Source organism: Melospiza melodia, chromosome 2 (genome assembly GCF_035770615.1).
Source record: "Melospiza melodia melodia isolate bMelMel2 chromosome 2, bMelMel2.pri, whole genome shotgun sequence".
Classification (NCBI taxonomy): domain Eukaryota; kingdom Metazoa; phylum Chordata; class Aves; order Passeriformes; family Passerellidae; genus Melospiza; species Melospiza melodia.
In genome coordinates, this window is record NC_086195.1 from 138,936,943 (window position 1) to 138,951,906 (window position 14,964).

Sequence of the window (14,964 nt, forward strand, 5' to 3'; positions counted from 1 at the left end):
TTCTGCAGCATCTGGGAAGTGTGAGGAGGCAATGGGCGAAATGCAAACTAACCCACCGTGCTCACATGAAATTTCTCAACATGTGGTGCTTCGTGTGAGTGGGATAACAGTCAGACATTGCCTCTAAGGACACCTTCCTCAGGGGGCTTGGACTGCTCAGAAATCCTGTATTCCTCCCCCAAGGCAGGCAGCTCCTGGTTCCCTGTCTCTGCACTGCTGTGCCACATTCTGCCTGCTGCAACTGTACCGTGAAAATTGGGGCATTTATCTGATCCTCTGTGCTCCACACAGACAGTTTAGCTAAGGACATCTCCCTTCACATCCTCACTGCAACTGGGAGCTCCCAAGAGAAGCACCTAAACCTCCCAGGGACCGTGAACAGTCCCAGGAGTGGGACTGGAAATTAAGCTGAGAGAATTACAGTGCCACAGAAGGGATACCTGGGATACCTGCAAATGAGCTCTGGAAGCCGACTAAAATGTTCATGCAGCTGCAAACTACTTGACATAAACCACTAGACACTGGCAATAGAAAGTATGGGTCTTGCAGACTTTGCAGAAAATAATATATTGAAAACTTGTTGCTTGAGATGTGAGGGACCAAACGTCACAGACATCTTTTATGGAAAATCCTTTCTTTAGGATTTTTCCTCTTGAGAAGCTGAGAAGCCTCAAGAACAAAATGTAAATAATGATTATCTGCTGTTGTAGAATGCAACAAGTAAATCTGTGAATTGTCTCATAGGGTTGTTTTTAATTAATGGCCAATCACAGTCAGCTGGCTAGACTCTCTGGGACAGAAGCTTTTGTAATAATTCTTTTTTATTCTGTTCTTAGCTAGCCTTCTGAAGAAATCCTTTCTTCTATGATTTTAGTATAGTTTTAATGCAATATATATCATAAAATAATAAATCAAACCTTCTGAAACATGGAGCCAGATCCTCATCTCTTCCCTCAACCTGAGACCCCTGTGACCATCACAGCCAAGTTATCTGCAAGATAAAAGAAGAACAGGACCTTTGCATCGAATTTCCTGCTAGTTTTCTGTCTGGAATGTCAAGAGGAGGAATGAGACAGTATTTTTTAATTATGAGAATGTTCATTTTTGGCCTGGACCATGCCACATGCACCTTACATGCTGGAACAAGGATCAGGTAGTAAGTAGAGGAAAGCTTCAAGCAGGACCCTGTAAGATGAACAAAGGGCTGTCCTGAAGTTGGGAAGGGGCAGAACTGGGGAGAGAAGGTGATTTACTTTGTCTCTGCTTGCTCAGAGGCTTCTGCTTTGTGGCTAGGTATGTCTTCTGGATGGCACCCATGAAACAGGCACAGGAGAAGGGCACCCAGGAACAGGCTCACTCCAACCAAAGCAGGATCCATGTGCAGAAAGCTGTCTGAGCAGGAGAGCTCCAGCAGCAGTGCCAGAAGCATGGAGCTGCCAGGAATGGATAAGCCTGGAGTTAGAGAGCACTTACCAGGGAGCTCACCGAGCCACAAGGCCAGACAAATCTTTCCCTGTTGGGAAGGACGAAAGTTTGACAAGAAAGTCCCACAGATATGTGTGCTTAGCAGAAAGATTTTTAATTGTAGAGTCTGATGAAGGAATAGAGATGGAAGCAAGTTTAGATATAGAAGAAAAGAATTGTTGAGCTAGTCTTACTAGATAACTAAGAAGGCAAAAGGTGTGTTAGTTAGAAGGGGTTTTTGTGACTTAGCACTGCAAACTCACTGTGCTGCTCAAGAGGTGCAGGTGGTGTAAACATCAGCTCCCAAACCATGACAGGCCATGAGAGCCAGCAGGACCAGGGTGAGTGCCAGTGAATCAGAGCTCTGTGATGCCAGTGCAGGGAATGGTTCCTGTGTTTTGAAAACCTTCACACGTGCAGCTGGAACAGAGGGAGGCAAGCAGCAAATGCCCATGGAACAAAGCACCAAGGCAATAACACCTGGGTACACTGGGGCAGCTGTGAAACTGAGCATTTCCCTCATCAGTGTCACTGCAAAGATGCCCAAAGCTGCCAGGAAGAGTAACACCCAAAGGGAGACGTGGTATGGAAACCCTCAGAAAATGAATATCATTGTCAAGCTTTGATTTCCCATTCATGCAAAGATTTTTTTTTTCATCTACTGGCAAAAAATAATCACTGTGGAGACAGTGAGAGTACCCTGTGGGGAAAAGAAAAAGCTTTTCTAAAGAAGTTTACAAATAATGGTTCAGATCTCCTTCAAATTGACATTGAATCAGAAGAAATAAATGGAGCTACTCAGATTTGGTAAGGAAGTGATCCTATTGTTTTAATGTGATTGTGTTTTAATGATGTTGGAAGATGATGACAAATTGGCTCCCTCTGGTTTGGATTTTTCCAGACTGGCACAGGACAGATGCAACAAATGAAGAATGCCAGTAGGGCTATAAATGGAATAGAGCTGTAGTTCCTACACTCAGCTATGCCTGTATCTCACATACCAGAACAAAAAAAAGAAAAAAAAAAAAGGGGGGGGGAAAGGGGAGGGAGCTATGCTGACATGGAGTGTTAGTAAATTTAGGGTAAGATATATCTTAGAGCACTGCAAACCCTCAGGGCTTAGCATTAACTTGAAAAAATTACCATATCTTGTTGTAATCATATTGCTGTTATCATATTTCTAGGGTCCCATACCTTCAGGGTGGTTTTCTCACGATCATCTCTTCTCAGCACTGTTGTTCCTGCTTCTTCACCAGGGCTCCTCCAAGGCTCTCCCTGACCAACCAGCCCACCCCCTTTTATCCCAGTTATCTTCACGAGCCACAGCTGCCACCCAGTGAAGGACATCACAGCTGCAGCCCACTTAGAGCAACTAGGATTGGGGCAAGGCCACTTATACAATACATACATTTTACTAGGACTCCTACCATAATATCTCTGCAAATGTAGTGCTAAGGGCACCCAAAAGAAAGTGATTTTTGTCATGCAGTGCCACTGCTGACCCAAGAGCATGATTATAGTTGGGTCATTTTGACACTGGAAACCAAGGACACTGCCCTCTCCTGCCAGCCACCATGGTGATTCCCAGTGGCAGTGGGAATCCATCTCTGCATTTGCAGATATCTGCATCTTTGGTTTAACCTTGAGCCTGACTTGCAAAATTTCTATTCACAGCGCATCAAACACTTACTTCCATCCATCCACAACAGTTTTCTATGAAGTTTACATTTCCATCTTCATCAACACATTTTCCAAGGATGTGCATTTCATACGAGGTGAGTTCTGCCTTGTCAAAGATCTCATGCTCGCTGATTCCAGCCTGTCTCAGTATATACTCACATGTGTATTTATTTTACTTAACCTTAAAGCAAAGCAGCTCAGCTTTGTTGTGTAGATGATCCTTATATTTTCTTGGTTTTGAGAATTTGTATACAGATAAACAACATTCAGGATCTGACATTTCACTTTGATTGCAAGTTGCTGTAATTAAGAACCAAAGCTTTATGAATTTTAATCATCAGCTGTAAGTGGTACATTATCTCTAGTTCACAATGAAAGCAATCAAGTGGACAAGATATTTTTAGAGACATTACTGTGGTAATATTACATTAAGTAGTGGTTAGTACACTATTTTCACACCCAGTGATTTCACACATTAATGTGGCTATAGATCAGCGTTAATGACAAGAGAAAGTTATTTTTCAAGTAGCATGAGAAGGGTGGTTAAGAGAGCTGCTGGGGATTTTCACTCCAGCAGCAGGAGGGGCACCCCAGCAGGGCTGCAGCTGAGGATGCTCCAGCAGCAGGGGCTGGAGACCGAGGCAGGAGCTCCTGGATGGATCCAGGTTAATGACAGGGGCAGCGTTTCCTCCCTGCTCCTGGGAGGGAGGAGAGGACAGGAGAGGAGAGCAAGGTAAAATACACCAGTGCTGGCACTGAACCTCAGAGCTGGTGAGAGGAATAACACACCACATCTTGCACAAGGCTGCAAGACAACATTTCCCCCTCTCCTCACACTTCCCAAGTGATGCAGAAAGAGGACACAGCAAAGAACAAGTCAGAAACACCCTACAGCTTAAAGGTAAAACACAAAAAAGCCAAAAAAAAACAGGGAGTCTGGCACATTTTAAAGTTTCAGTGTACGCTACTCCACATGTTGTCTAGATAAACCTGTAAATACAGACATCTCTTCTTTCAAGGCAGGAGACACTCATGCACAACTCACAGGGCCCCAAAAGGAGCACATTTAAGTATTATCATCCTGCTGAAGGATGCCAGTTCATCCAAAAATTATTTGCCTGAAACTAAAACTAATTAGAAACACTGTTCTGGGAAGAAGAAATTCTTCCTTCTTCCTGGAGTCTCAGATCTGGGATAATAGAAGCTCCAGCAGCCTCACCCCAGACCTGCAGGCCATTTTATTTTACTGCAGAGGTCCTGTGGGGATGGCAGGGCTGGGATTTGGAGAGCTCAGCAGCCAGCTGTGCCAGGGAGAGAGAGAGCTGGCTGTGTGTCACAGTGGCAGACAGCTGTTGTTCAGTGCATCTTGGATCCTGTTGGAAATGCCCTCAGAGGAAGCCAGGTCTGCTCCACAGAAGGTGGCACTCAGGGGCTGGCGCCTCTGCAGCCAGAACATGCTGATACCAACATCATTTGTAGCTCCAGCCCAAGCCACCTGGTTCCAGAGGCAGCTGCTGACAGCAGGAGCTTTCTGTGGCATCCAGATGCAGTGATGCAGTGGCCTCTTCTGCTGCTCCCCCTCACACAGCACCAGCTACACTCCAGTACCAGGCCAGCCCTCAAATCCAGTCCAGAATTTTTGTGTCAGTGTAGAAAGGTTGGGCCACTGCTCTGGGATTTAGAGAAGTGGTATGGAAATACCAATCAGACTTTAGGTACCATTGAAATGGTTATTTCACAGTGTTTGCCTTCCTTTGTTACAGGGTAACCCAAGGAGCTCTGTCACAAAACAACCTGAAGTAGGAGCACTGGGTTCTGCAGCCCACAGCAGGAGAGAAATCTCATATTTGAGCAATAGATAATGCCCTCTGACCTACTTGTGCACTGAAGATTTTTTTCTTTCTCAGGATGCTATAGATGCCTTCAGAAAGCAGAATTGACTGTAAATCAGGGCCTATTGGACAGAATATCCACAGAAGGATATCCTATATCCACAGAAGGATATCCTATTCCACAGAAGTGTAACTGCAGTGCACACCAAGACAGTACAACTTGGGGAAAAAAATGGTGAAATAAGCTACAAGACAGAACAGGAAATATTCTACCTGAGAAGCTGAGAAAAATACACACTGTTAATGCGCCCTACATAAAATCCTGTATGCTGTTTGCTCACTGCCCAGCTTTCCAGGCTGGGGTGTTTCTATATGGAGAAGACACCAGTTGAAGCAGCAAAGCTTTTCTTGATACACAGCCTCTGTCTTCTGTTCCAGTCCCATTTCCCTACACCCTGTAGAAATGCACAAAGAACGTGCTTTTTTCCCTGTACAAAAATTGGAGTCTGCCTCTGGAACAAGCTCTTGTTCCTTGCTAGGCAATGCTCCCACATCTTCCCATGGACATTCCAGGGGCAGCTCCACAGCTCCCTGTCACATATTTTTCAAACAGGTCATTTGAACCAATGGTACCATGTGTCAGGGCTGTGGCTTCATCAGTGTCCTCCCTCACTATGGGAAAGAAAATGAAATTGCTTCTTCATTAGTTCAGATGGGGGATGATTTACATATCCATCTATGCCTGTAATTAAAAACATAATGATAATAAAACACTGACTATGATAATAGAGGATGAAGTGTCTAATGGAGTGAAAGGCTTCTTGGTCATGGATCCAGACCTGTACACATGGAAAGGTGTGCACTGACATGACACAGGGCTTGCTTCACTGCCTCCTTTTGCCTTTCCAGTCTCAGTTCTGTGTAAAATGCAAATTTGGCATCAGCTGGCACACACAGAGGTGTCTCTGCTAAGTGTGAGAGACACAAAGAACAGACACCTTTCTCTCATTCCCTTACATCAAAATGTGAATTCTCTTCTTTGGGCTCTTGTGCAAACTGGGGCTGAAGTCAGTGCCCTGTTCCTGATGATGCCACACATGGATGCTCAAGAGGAATATGTAAGAGTGTCTCCAAGACACACCAAATCATTGGGATGGGAAGGCACCTCTGAAAATTGCCTGGTTCAACGATGTTTCAATTATGGCAGCTTGCTTAGGCCTGCATCCAGTCAGATCTATAATATCCTCAATATCCTCATGTGCAGAAACTTGGTAACCTCCCTGGACAACCTGTTCCAGTATTCAACCCATCATCACAGTAAAAAAAAAAAAAAGAAGGTGTTTTTTAAATAAAACTTCTTGTGTTTCACCTTGTGCCTGTTGCCCTTTCACTATATACCATGGTGGAGAGTCTGTCTCTGTCTTCTTTCCATCAGGCATTTATGCACATGGATAAGACCACACTCATCTCCAGTTTGGACAGTCCCAGCCCTCTCAGCCTTTCCCCAGGTAACAAGTGTAACTCCACGCCTCTATTTTCCTGGTCCTCTGCTGGAACTGTTCTAGCAGCATTGGCATTTTGCTTTGTAGAACTTGATGAGACTCCCACTGGCCCATTTCTCCAAGCTGTTCAGGTCCCTTTGAACAGCAGCAGAACCATTTGGGATAATCTGCCTTTTACACAGTGTCTTCCTGATACCAAACCGTTGAAGGTTGGCTTAAATCTGGAAGGTACAAGGCATCACTGTCTTGAAAAATTCAAGCCTTCCTGTTGGCCATTTAAATGTCTAAGCACCCTTAGAGGTGTGTCTGAGAAGGACTTGGCTATGTGAAAATCACTGTGCCACCAGTACGAGATCACTGCGCAACCCAAAAGTCAAAAGCACCAAACCAGGAGAGCTTTTTGCAAAGTAATAAAACCTTAAAGAGATTTCCAAGCATTCTACAGAGGTCATACCCATTCCAAAAGGCTTGAATCCACAGTTTTGTGGGTTGTTTTTTTTTTTTCCCCTTCTCCTCAACAGTCTGCTGAGACTATTTCTGTAACACTCCAGCTGTAAGGGCAGGAGGTGCCTTGTCCTGCCAGGTGTCTAGCAGGGTACCATAAATACTTAAACAATTTCCTTGAGCAGATCATCTCCCTTTAAATGTTTATGGACTTCATGTCTAGAGCACAGATTCTCCACAGTCTATGAATAAATTCTGCTGTTAGGCATTCTGTGCTTGCCCAGCCTTGGGAGACTCTTCTTAGTAAAAGGTTTGAAACTTGGAATGTTTCACAATATGTGAAAATTATTGTTCTTGACTGTCAGTTGGAGGAGAGGGAAATTTCATATCCAGGGAAGTTACTGCTCCTTCTCCATCAAACAGGAAACATGCATCAAGCAAGAGTTTTGTAGAGAACTCTCCCAGAACTTGTATTATTCAATATTTTCATTAATGACAAGAATGAAGAAACAGAGGCTGGGCTTATTAAACTTTTAGATGACTCCTTGTTGGGAGAGGCTGCAAGTATGCTGGAAAACAGACTTAGTATTCAAAACATCTTTGGTTATTTGAGAAAGTCTGGGAACAAAAAAAAGGATGGAATTCAAAAAAGACATGTAAAATTCTACAGTTGCTTAGGAAAAATCAGCTATTCAAATGTTGTAGACAGGGGCAGGACTGGCTACATGGGAGTTATGGTGTCAGCACTGGAAGGCAGAACTTGAACTCACAAGGAAAGCAAGCCCAAAATGAGCCCAAAACTGCTACAAGTCTGAGCAGGCTCCATCACTGCAGGTCTTTAGGAGAAGGGCAAATGTTGGTCAAGAATGGCAGACAGAGGAACCCGTGCTGTTGGATAGAGGAATGGACTAGAAGACATCCCAATGCACCCTTCAGTCCTGTTTTCTGACTTTTCAGTGCTATTCTATTTGATAAGAAGGAAAGTTTCACTGCTTGTTTCAGACTGGTGGGTCTCTGGACCTGTACCCCTTTTAAAACAGACCTAGTTCTCTGATGATAGGAAGTGACAAGAAAACAAACTTCTGCTTTTGGAAGTCTCTTCCAGCAGCTCTGCTCTCTGATCAGCCAAAGCCCTTCTCTAATTTTCTACCTCAGGGGATTCAAGAGCAGCTTTTCTCTTGACATTACAGCCAATGAGTGCTAAAGAGTGTAGGGGAATGCAGAGTGCAGTGTAAGACTAAGACTAATAAAGGAGAAGTTCAGCTCTGCTAACTGTCCAAGTCACAGAGATTATGTTAGCCTACACACTTTCTTCATGGAAAATTATTCTCAGAAACCAGGTTGGTCTCTTTCCTCAACCCATATAGACATGAATGCTGACGAATCCAACAGGTTTATAGACCAAAAACTGTGCCAGACCTGAAAGAAACCCACTATAAGCAAAACTTTGTGATTTTTTTTAAACCACTTTTTTTTAAATCCCAAAGTTGTGGTTTGAATTTGCTTCTCCCTGATTTAAATACAAGCTTTAGCTGAACAAGATAGAACATTCAAAATGTCCAGCTAAGAGGGCTATCACTGTGAGGGTAAAGCCTAATTCTGGGAAGACATGATCTAGTAATGCTTTGGAGACCCTCTATCCTATTAAATATGGAATAAGAAATTGTCCATATTACTGCCACTTGAGACCCAGCTTTTATAAAGTTTGAAGAAACTAAACTAATCACCATTAGAAAACAAAGGTCAGTAAGTGATAATTAAGTAGCTTGGGGATCTATTAAAAAACTTTAGAAATCAATGTTTACACTGTGTAGTTACAAATTGGCTGCAATGGGCATTGTTAAGGAACCATTTTTATACAACAAACACTGAATGTCTGCGCATTAGAAGAGTTCTCCCATGATTAGAAATCACAGCACAACTCATTTTATCCCATCCCTAAATTAGAAACTTAATGCCTCAGTTTATTAGCAGAAGGAAATTCTATTACATCCAACCAATGCTAGGACAGAGAAAAGCACAAAATTTTGTGCAGCTCTGCAAAAAAAAAAGTTGTAACAAAGATGCTCACAATTACAGTTCCATGCCTCAATGATTTAACAACTTCAGTGACTGTCTGTGGAGTCACAAACATCTAGGAATTCTCCAGTGATGATGGCCTTCAGGCAGTGACAAACACTGGGACTTTAGGAGGAAACAAAGCCCTCTCAGTGCTCAGCACATTGTACCTGAACATGACATAGCATGGGAGAACTCCCATGTTCCATGTTGTCCAGGAATGCCTCCTCACCAGGAACCCCCAGGAGCTCTGCATGGATCATTGTTGGAGCTCTGATCACTGCTGTTCACACAAGCCTCTGCACAATGGCACCTCCTCCAAGGGCTGCTGAAAGATCCCCAAAGCTTCCCTAGGGACACAGGTTCAGCTACACCACAAGGTGTCTGTTCACCTAAGAAATGTCCTGTGGCCACAGATGTCCCATGTTCTAACCCACAACCTCTGGAGAACCATCCCATGGTTAGCAAAAATCCCACTAAAAGCTGCTTACTTTTCTAGACCACAGCCACTCTAAGCCAACACCACCGGCGTGGAAGGCAGCAATTTGCACTCTCCCACTGGCCTGTGGAATTTAGGAAACATTAATCTATTCCTCCATAGCATGCACTGCCTACAACAAACCCTTCAGGTGATGATGAGGTCTCCACAGAGCAATCTTCAGTTGTTGAGTCTCTCTGTTACTCAGCATCACTTGTGAAACACTGCCAATCCCAGGCTACAAAACCACACCACGTTTTTGTTCCACTTTTCCCGTTTGCTTATCCCAACAAACCCACCCTCACTGCGATATCAGTTTCTGCTAGCACAGATGTGCCAATCCACTGCAACTGAGTAGTGCCAGCAGTGCAGCAGATTGACACTGCCCCCTTCCTGGCAGAGTTTGGGCATTGCTTTCCACTGCTGTGGTAAATTTAGGCACTGGGAATCCCCAGTGCCTAAGCTGGGATACATATAATGCTGCACTGACCTGCAGTCCATTGACAGACAGGTTGTTATAAATGTGAAATCCACTATTAAGAGATACCAGGGACCTGCTCCCTTGCAAGGTTGCAGTGTCTTCCCTCAGAGATTACCCTGCAATGTGAAAATGGCTGCTCAGGATTCTCACATCAAGCTGATGCCAGCCTGCTTCCCTAAGTTCCTTGCAGAGGGTGAGTGTTTTCCACCAGCATGCACTCCTCCATTTCACATCGCTTGTGTTTCTGACTATTGAGGGAGGCAGAGATGTCTCACGCTGCCTTCAGGCTCTAAATGGCTTTCTGTGTCTTTATTTTCCTGCAACACTTCAAGGATCAGTTTTCTTCATGCCTCAGAGAAGTGGTATCTAAATCGTTTTAAACTGAAACAGGGACAGAATAAGCTGTGCAAATCATTTTCTACTAGAACCTTAATTACATCCTGCAGTGTCTCGTCCTCAGCAAACCACCAGCAATAAAATTCTGCATTTCATTTTAAAAACCGACAAGGCTGGGTTTTTCCTATTTTGTTTTCCCCAATTGACATATCCATAATCTAGCCTGGGACTTTGTTCCACAGAATTTTTGTCAAAGGCTCTAGAGAGTGTGCCTGCAACTACTAAATCTTTCTCAGGTTCGCATTCAATTTGCAAGTTATACAACTGTAGCTAAAGAAAGAGACGTTCTGTTTGCAGGAAGGTGTTTGCCAGATCCCCAATGGCAATGGCAAAAAGTGATTTATGATCAGTTTTAGTTAACATGGCCTCTCAAACAGATTTTTAAAAGTCTTTACAGCCATGGCCCAATGCCAATGTTTTTTCTATAGGAATGTGCTCAATTTCAGCTTGTGGTGATGTCCTGTGACTCAAAAGCAAAATGCAAATGGGTACAATTATTGAATGCATCCTCTTGATGAGACAAAGGGCTTTTTACTTCCCAAACATCCCCCCCGTGCTCCAGAACCACAAATTTGTCTTGTCCAGTCTTCGGTTTGTGCGGAGGTGCTGGTGACTTCAGTCCCTCAGTTCACAAGATGCTCACAATTACAGTTCCATGCTTTGATAATTTAACAACTCCAGTGAATTAATGTCTATAGAGTCACAGACATCTAGGAATTCTCCAGCGATGGTGACCTGCAGGGAAATAGTAGCTGCAGCAAAGACACTGGTAGTGACAAGTGCTGTGTCTTTAGGAGGAACCAGAACTCAGTCCATCCTTCTGTGCAGGAGTCCTAGGTATTCTAAATTCCTCCAAGAAAGATGGATTTATCTCTACTTGTTTCTAAAGGGTACATGTAACAAGCCTTAGATATATTCCTGGCCCAATATTTAAAAGTGTATTTACATACTCAATTCACGCTAAATAGGTGTCCTTCTTCCTCTTTGGGGCTGCCAATATGAAATTTTTTTTTTTATGACACTGTCATCACTCTGATGAGCACAGGAATCCTCTGACACATGCAAATCCCTCAAGGGATGAAACCAGTGCAGTCCTTGCATCTTCTCCCAAGCACCAGATGTAGTTGGTTTGTGTTGCTCACACAGCATGCACAACTACTTAAACTTTGACCCTGGGCTTGAGCTACAGATGCCTTCCCCAGTGTTTCTTGGAAGCTCCATTGTTTCCTTTGCCTTAAATCCTCAGGCTGGGTTGAGGGCTGGGTTACTGACTTCCTTCACTGGCACCCTCTGATGGGATTTCATCAAAACCCAGCTCTGGGCTCTCCAGCATTGTTATGCCCAGTCCAAACCCTAGGTTCTGCAGAGCCTGCAGAATTTTAGTCTGAGCCTTCATTCATGACCCCAACCCTTACTGGGTGTCCTGTTCTGGCACTACACTTCTCTGTAGCTCTCCAGTTGCTGTAACACTTTTATAATTCCCCTCCTTTGCATAAAATAATTGAATATTCAACACCAAACATCCCCAAGGCATGTACTGCAGCTGTGGCCAGCCCTGAATCCTGACAGCCACAGTCCAACACCTCCACAGGGCTGCATGCTATGAGACACAACTCAGAGCCATAGGGAACAGAAGCTCCACGAGGATCTCACCAAAAGGAAACCATCTTGACTCTCCAGAAGCTCTGTGGCTTCTTGTGAGAAAGACTGGACCCATCCCCAGAAGCCTTGGTAATGTCAGTCACAGGTTTTGGAGCTCAGCAGCCTGTACATTTTCCTTCTTCCCTCTGCTGAGATGGCCATTCTCCACAGGAAATACTCCCCATTATTAGAGGAATTCAGGAAGCCTAGGACTTCCATTTGGCACAAAAGGATGAGTTAAAGGAGAACAGCCCCCACTGCCACCCCTGCTCAAGCAGATAGCAGCAAAGAAAAGCCAGACCACAGCTCTGAGAGAAACTCAACATGTAGGAAGCATGTTTTCTTCAACTCAACCTCAAAAGCAGCTTGGAGCACCCTTCTTCTAACCTATGCTGAATATGTAAAGCAAGGACACCAGATTTACAGCCAAGAGATTTTCCACTCGGGGCACATGGAACAGGATGAAAGTAAATTTGTGGGTGTTTATGCTTGATTTGGCAGAGAAAAAAAATGAGGGAGGGGCTGTGTTTGAGGGAGGGTATCAAAGATCAGAGCCAGACGCTCCTGCACGGAGCTCTGGATTTACAGGAAATTAAGAAGGTAGAGAAGGTGAGGCAAAGGCTGTGTTTGAAGTGAGAGTCAAGGGGTTCTGAGGCTTACAACCATCCAAGGTGCTTGGGGGGAACTACAGCACATGCCAAAACCACACCACAGTGGCCTGGGGTGCTTTCATTATACAAAGCCTGGGAGAGCAGAGGCTGTAAATGTAGCTTCAAAAGAAGCTTCATCTTAAAGTCTTAGCTCTCAGGGCCTATTAAACATTTATGCTGACTACCACTCCTACTATTTGCTTCAGAGAAAGTACCCGAAATAACCTTTGCTACAGAGTGAACTACTACAGCTCTACTGGCTGAGTAGGAGACTAGCAGAGAGCTGTGAGAAACAAACAGAAATGGTGTTGGAAGAGTGTGCTGCTGTCTCTATTCAGTCAGCCAGGAAAGAAGCAGGAAAATCTGGCCTGGAACCTGAGAGGGAAGACAGAAAACTTTGCTAGAACTAACGAGTGGATTAGTGGTGTAGAGATGGCTAAGACTGAGTGAGGCCAGTGGAGGCAAATATAGATACTTAAAAGTATTGACAATTTTTTGGTTTTACCTTACTAATGTTCACACTTCTGGGGGAGTCTTCAGACCAGCCTCTAGTTGGATCTGTGGCCACTGTAGTTCTAAGAAGAACTGTAGAGGAAAAGAAAGAAAGCATAAATCAAAAGGAAGACAGAGGATCTCAAGGAGAAGATGAAAAGAATGGATTAATTTTCCTGATTTGCTTAAAAAAATGTTTGGCCATGCAACAAGGGTTTAGGATGAGACAGCCAGAAGTACTCAAAGCTTCCACTCTAGGAAGTTGTGACTATTAATAGCAAATAATACACAAAGATTCCCTTATTCCCTCACAGGGACAACCCCAGTAGAGAGGGCTGTGCTGGCACTAGCACCTTCCAAGCAGGTGTTCAGGAAGTCCCTCAAAGTGACTTATTTCAATGGGTGCACACAGGATCCCGCAGACTCTGCCTGGAGGAGCTGCTGCCCTCTGGTCACACAGCCAGGGGTTAATCCCAATATTCACTTGGGGCCTTGACAGAGTGAGCAGACTCAGTGCCTGGATTTTATCAGCTCTTGCAAATTCAGTAGAGCTACTGGTCTTTGGAATTTAGCAGTCCTTGGGAAACCTTCATGCTCCTTGTCAGCACATGCTTTTCCTCTTTGGTCTGTTCTCTGGCAATTGTTTCTCCACCCAAACCTACAAATACCTACAGGACTGATTCAGTTTCACACAAAAGAGGCCTTTATGACTAGTGGAGTTGGAGGCTGTTGTGGCTAATCAATTCACTCTAGAGAAACTTAGTGTAAATGTGGCTCCTTCCTATTAATGAGCAACCACAGCTCCTCTTCCTGAAATCCAAAGTCACCAAACTAGGCTAGTGTTCACATTTGGATATACAGACCCCATGAAGATGGGACAGACTTTCCCATGTTCAGCTTCAGGAAAAAACATTAATTGACTCATCTGGATTAATGTTTGGATGGCACGTGCTTATCCCCAGCCCCTCTAACCTACATTCATTTGGGTGCTTATCAGCATGGATATTGCATCTAGCCCCCAGCTGATAGGCCTTTCTCTTGAAGGATGGCCAAATATGACTGAACTGACCCAAACTCAACTACCAAACACTAAGCTTTGAATACTGCATTCTAACAAACTATTTTGCAAAGTGAAAGTCCTACACATTATGTTGATGGTGCTCAACCACCGATTCTCAGTTCTCTTCTTTCATAGAAGAATAGTTTGAGTTGGAAGTGATCTTTAAAGATCATCTAATTCTTGAAGGACATCAACCCATTGGAATGAGTCCAAAAGAGGACCACTATAACTATGGGGATGAAGGGGCTATCCTACAAGGAAAGGCTGAGAGAACTGGGTTTGTCCTGCCTGGAAAAAATACAGCTTAGGGATGACCTAACTGCAACCTTCCAGTACCTTTCACAAGAGCATGTAGTGACAGGACAAGGGGGAGTGGATTAAAACCAAAAGAGCATGGATGTAGATCAGATGTTAGGTAAAAACTCTTTACTGTGAGGGTGGTGAGGCACTGGAACAGGTTGCCTAAACTTGTGGATACCCCTTGCCTGGAAGGGTTCGAGGCAGTGGAAAACATCCCTGCCCATGGCAGGAACTAAATAATGCTTAAAGTCCCTTTCAACCCAAACCATTCATGATTCCATGACCCCTTGCAGTCCACAGCCCTGAAATTGCAAAGAAATTGACACGAATCAGTCTGAAACTTACGATGTTCAAATTGAAGCAGGCCTTGGCGACAGCGAGTGATCGGGCCAGGAAAAAGAGCCTCTTACAGGCTGGACCAGGTGCTTGATGAATCCAGGCATTTTGGGGGAAATTCTCCCCAAAAAAACCCCAGGGGAGCGAGGG

General features: G+C 44.2%; 1 long non-coding RNA gene across 1 annotated transcript; it reads right to left on the reverse strand.

The window, feature by feature from the left end:
• Positions 1-952: 952 nt before the first annotated feature.
• LOC134415254 (uncharacterized) lies at positions 953-14,907 on the reverse strand. The gene is made up of 3 exons (XR_010026984.1): positions 14,824-14,907; positions 13,132-13,211; positions 953-991 (listed from the first exon to the last, which is right to left on the reverse strand). It is a non-coding gene; the product is annotated as an uncharacterized LOC134415254 (long non-coding RNA).
• Between the last annotated feature and the right edge of the window lie 57 nt (positions 14,908-14,964).